This window comes from Megalops cyprinoides, chromosome 3 (assembly GCF_013368585.1).
Source record: "Megalops cyprinoides isolate fMegCyp1 chromosome 3, fMegCyp1.pri, whole genome shotgun sequence".
Classification (NCBI taxonomy): Eukaryota; Metazoa; Chordata; class Actinopteri; order Elopiformes; family Megalopidae; genus Megalops; species Megalops cyprinoides.
The window spans coordinates 6,910,811-6,916,476 of NC_050585.1; the positions used below are offsets into that span (position 1 = coordinate 6,910,811).

General features: G+C 36.4%; 1 long non-coding RNA gene across 1 annotated transcript; it reads left to right on the forward strand.

Annotated features, from left to right (window-relative positions):
- The first annotated feature begins 1,080 nt into the window (after nucleotides 1-1,080).
- Nucleotides 1,081-5,364, forward strand: LOC118774361. The gene is made up of 3 exons (XR_005004821.1): nucleotides 1,081-1,165; nucleotides 3,406-3,483; nucleotides 5,329-5,364. It is a non-coding gene; the product is annotated as an uncharacterized LOC118774361 (long non-coding RNA).
- The last annotated feature ends 302 nt before the right edge of the window (nucleotides 5,365-5,666 follow it).

The window sequence follows — 5,666 nt, forward strand, 5'->3', positions numbered from 1 at the left end:
CGCCATAATTTTTGTCACAGTTGAGACAGTGGCAGATTCCCAGATCAGCAATCAGAATCAGATCAATTGGGGGGGTGGTACTGTTGTAGTGTTTTGGAATCGCTATTACAGCGAACTCCAACTCCAAGCTAGCTTTGTTAGCTCGTTGGTTAGCGAGTAGCCAATATGGTTAGTAGCTGATGGGTCAGAATATTTACTTTCTTAAATTCACATTACTTTTATTTTATACTGACCTTCCCAGTGGACTCTTACCAGGGCATAGTAGTTGTATAATTTCTTATTTATTGATATTAATGATTTTTTTTTGGAGTTTGGTCTTATTTTACATCATTGGTTTCCCTGGATACGAGTCCATCCGGTCCTGCTCTCTCTCAGAACTAGTGATGGGAATTCCGGCACACTCTAGTGAGCCGGATCATTTGGCTCAGCTCACCATTTTTGGAGTTCTGTGTGGAATGATATCAGATTTGGCTTTCTTTCTCTGCTTTTTTTGTGTTGTTCCAATGCAAACAAAAGAAATAAACATGTGAATACCAAAGCATTTTTAACTGCAACAATTTTCTGGGAGAAGTGGTGCATTATCTGAAAGAAGTGCTGGGGTGGAAATATTTTTGGCCATGACTGTACATTGTTTCTTTCATTTTGTATGGCATCTCATTATTTGCAAAAAGTAATGATTTGTAATGTAAAGTAATGATATGACCAATGTCCCCGGGTTGTATGTTATTGGCTGCTACAGTAAAGTCTTTTGCACCTGAAAAATGACTGAATTTAGGTTCAGCTAATGGAAATATAGAATATTCAGTTGATATATCTTTTATCCAAAACCCCCAAGCTCCACGGCCAACCAAAAACTACATTTAAATTGACGAGATTTTATAATGAAATTGACGACTGTATTTTAAGGGTAAAATGTGGTTACGAGATTAATCTGTCTTCAAATGGACAGTTTCCAACGGGCATGAATGGGCCTTTAATCAGCCGTTTGGGGCGTAACTGTGTGACGTCTAACGCGGAGGCCCCTCCTGTTTACGATACCCGGAAGGAGCGGTTTCTGGTCATGTGACTCAAATAGCTATCCTGAACTGCAAGTATTGTGAAGCTAAATGGCTGAACATGTAAACAATGGTGTAGATCGTTGGCGAAAGTGAAAGAATAGATAAAGGTAGGTGAGATCGGTCACGACTGTAGCAACCCATATCCACTGCGCTATGCGATCTAAGCTGTCGTTTGTGGTACGAAGTAGCCATCTTGCTGGGTAACGAAAAAGGTGGTGGCTGTTTTGGCTTGATTTGGCTCTATGCCCTACAATACGTTACGCAGCCAGCAAAGCAAGCCCCGTGGGTGCAAAACTACGCAAACTTAGCTACCCGAACTGTTGCTAGTAACTAGTTATACGATATGCTGTTAGCTAAGGTAAGGGGTTTGGAAGTTATTTTACCAGTTAACTGTCAGCTCATTGATACAGCTGGTATGTCGGCCTCTCTGACTGTAACTGCTACGTGGGATTTCCACCATGATGACGATAATAAAGACAGTGATCCAAGTCGTGGCATTTAATACATCCCAAATGGCCAAAAACCAAACAAAGTGTTATGTTCAGATTATTGACATTTTACTAACTACAGTTAAAAGCTAGTTAGCTACTCTGTCTTGGAGAAATAATTAGCGATAGCAAATCAGCATGGCTAACAACGAACGAGGCAAGTTTTCTAATCAAAATCATGAAGTTATACCTTGATTGCGCCACGTAACAACCCCTGCATCTAATTAGCAATTCAAGTGCAACTAAGTTGCATGACATCGATCCTACTTCATACAGCCAGTTTAACGCAACAATCAACATGCGGATACTGTTTACGTTTCACTGGAGAATCTGGTATTCATTCGTAATAATTAATTTGTGAACGCGCTAAATAAATGGATACACAAATACGAAAACTCATCCGCGAGTAATAAAAAAGAAGCATAAAAACGAATGAAAATGAATGTAGAAAAATAAACCATTGTATGTGTATTCATCTGTTTTTAGTTATTTATTGATCTTCTATTTCTGTGTTCTGACGATTGACTCAGGAGTGCAATGCTTCATTGAGTTATATGGTCTGTGGCGAAGTTAGTATCTAGACTTGCATATACTGTATTTTTTTCGAGTGATTGTGGCAGGTTCATTAATAATTTATTTATTAGTCACTGCCAAAATGTACGACATTATTAAATGGGCCAGTGATTCTATGAACAATATGGGAAGGCAGGAGCTTTCAAAAGTTAACTTTGGGACACCCTCCGTCGTCATATTTAGCGAGCAATGACACTCCGTGACAGAATTGTTCAGGAGTAAAATCGCTGCTCAAATAAGTTTGAGTTTGGTTGTTGATCCCTGCTCTTTTTAAGAGAGGAAAGTTATCAACTAAGCAATCAGTAACAAGCAACGGATAGTAACGGATAGTAACCAGCTGCAAGCAAGACCTGTTTACTATCGTTGCCAGCAGGCTGTTATCCACTGCTGTAATGAGCGGGCTGGTTAACTAATTATTATACCTAGGTCCTTATTAGACGTTAGCTTATCATAGAATGTTGTTATTTAGGAATTGTTTAGAGTGGCATTCCAATGCTCTGATTTTTTGTACTTATTTATTATTGTTTATAGTTTGTTTAATTATGGAGGTGATATTGTTTTTTTTATTATTTCTTATTGATTCTGGACACCACTTTGGTTTCTGTTCTTTTATGTAAATGTTTTAAGAAACTGTCTTTGTTCTCTTTGTTTTATTCTTTTTTATTTCTTTTCATTATGACTGAAAATGATGAAAGGTGCTATAAAAATAAATAGAATTATTACATCACCACACAGCAAAGTAACTAGCTAGCAAATTGGTTTCATAAGAGCCTATGTATGGCTGGGCAGCTGGATAAATTGACAACTAGTTTGCAATAATAGCTGGTGCTAATGGCTCTATGACTAGATACAGAATCACTTAAGTGGCAGCTTTTACAGAGAGCTAACTGCTGATTTAACTTCTAGCAAATTATGTACCCGGCTTGTTACACCTGTAAGAAAGTGAGTGTCCCTTTTTTTTCTCCCTGTTAAGACATCAGTCAGTTGATTGCACTAGCCTGACTGGTGTGGTAGACCACTGGAGCGTTGATTGACACCTGTTAATTTGCATGTCAGCAAAGGGAAATGCATGCATAATAATACAATAAATATATATTTATTTTTCTTCATTTGTATTTTAGGTGTATTTATCTGTACTTTAAATTATTTATTCATTTTTTTTGTTAACACATCATTGTGATAATTTACATGGTTTCACATTTATTTAATCAATTATTTTTAGTTTTGCTAAAAAAAATCCCCCATAGTTGACAACACATTTCAACACACGTTATATCTGCTGATAGGATTTCAGAATGTCGGACTCAGATGTAGAGTCGGACTTCGACGAAGGTCCTGAGGAGGGCCCACACAGGACAAGAAGGGTGAGCTGGATCTATTCCAATTTCCTGTTTTTTAAGGTAGATTGAGTGAATAGGTGTGATATGGGGCAGTACACAGATTGACCCTAATCTGGAAGACACTCTAAACAATATGCTTCAGAGAGAAAACATTTTTCCCTCAATATAATACTTTTTCTGTCCCATTGAGTCAGATATACAGTATACTTATTTGTGTAGAAAGTCGTAAATCTTAAGCCATTTCAGTCAGGGTTGGGGGTCAGTTCCACAAAGTTCAACGCAGTTCCCTCTTCCTGTAAATTCCATCAATTCTGTTATAATTCCAGACCAATTCTTTTAACTCAGAGTCTATTCAGATCCTTTCAATTCTAATTGTAAGTCAAGTCAAAAATACTATTCCCAATTCAATAGTCTCCCATAACAATTCCCTCAATTAATTTCCCTCTCTGGACCAATTTAGTTTCTCATCTTAAGTTCCCTTACATCCCTTAACTCAAGCCCACATGCAGATCCCACAAACATTTGCTCTACCTTTTACAAAACTGATCTAAAATTGACTAAATTGGCCCTGTGGAAGTGTGTATCTAATTTAATGTCAGCTCTTCACTGCAAAACTTACAAAGTGACATGCAAAAATGTGTACAATTGTAATGATTATGATCGTTTCACTATTTTATATGTATAATTTGAGAGAAAAATAGTAACACTATCATACTTTCCAAGACTATACAAGTTGCAAGGCATAGGTCTACAGCAAACAATACAGGTACAACCTTAACCTCTCAGATCATTACATTTTATAAAGTTCTAGAAATGTATCATCAGACAAATTGCAGAGTTCAGGTCTAATAACTTTGCTTGTGTCACTAAACAGTCTACCACCAAAGGCAAAGGGTACTGGTATTGCCAGATACTTGAGAGTTAGCTTGGTCAGGTGTGAAAATTCCTTCTCTTTTGCTTGCCAAAGGTCAGTCAGAATCCTCTAGAACTTGCATATGTTGAAACAGAGATGTACTTGACTCATTTCACTTGCTGATTGTGTTGTATTTATTAAAATGTTCATCATTCATCACTGATCACTTCAAAACTTGCCATCACCCAGACTTAAATGGGGATTGTTCTGTTGAATGTCAGGCAGATCACATCATACACACACACACACACACACACACACACACACTTTACAAGCATCATCCATATTTACACCATACATGTATAACACTGCAGTGTGTTATATATGCAGTTTACTACATGTTCAGTGCTTTGTGAAAATTTTGATTGTAAAAATGCACTCTGATAAATAAAATTTGGTTGGTTGGTTGACTGACTGGCATACATTGAGCAGGTGTTATGTATTCACCATGGGAGGACACATTTAAAAGAAGCAAATTGTGATTGAATCCAATAAATAATACCATAAGCTAATTGATTATAACTAACTACTGTATGAATTGCATGCAGTGCAACCTTTAGCAGTACAGCTATAATTTAAAGTAGCCAGTGTTTAGTACAAATTTCACTAATTCCATTTATTACATTAACCTAAAAAATTCAATTCCAGTTTCAGAGACTGAACTTTTTTACAGTTATGATTCAGTTCCAGTTCAGTCTAAATTCCAATTCAATTCCATGCCAGTGCTTGAGATTCTTGAATTTACTGTTCGTTATGATTGGAATTTAGCAAGATAAATGATTTGCTTCATGGGTAAATTTATGAATTGTCCCTTGAATTTCAATATGAATTGGAATGGACCCCGACACTGATTTCTGTATTGGTGTCAGACAGACATGTTGTGATTTGTTATGTGTGGGATTTTTTTCCCCCACAGTACAATACTTTTAGATAATAACCACTGATATCCCCCCCAGGCCTTTGAAAAAAATATTGCTGCTGCAAGAAAAAATACAGGTGGTAAGTCACTGCTTGAATGTGCATGAGTACATAACGTAATTATGTCAGTGTTTATGCCTTTCATAGAAGTATATATGTTCATTACATACACTGTTATTTTGTTTTTATTGAAGCTTTTCTGTACATTTTTAGTGTTTATAAAAAAAAATAAATAAATAAAATGACCAAGATTAGAGAACTGAACATTATATTGTACTGTGACAGTTTGCAAAATGGTGGACAGAAAAACAAAATGGGAGTGATGTACAACAGTGAACCTTTATCTCTATATTTTTTTGTGTGTTTGTAAGAATTT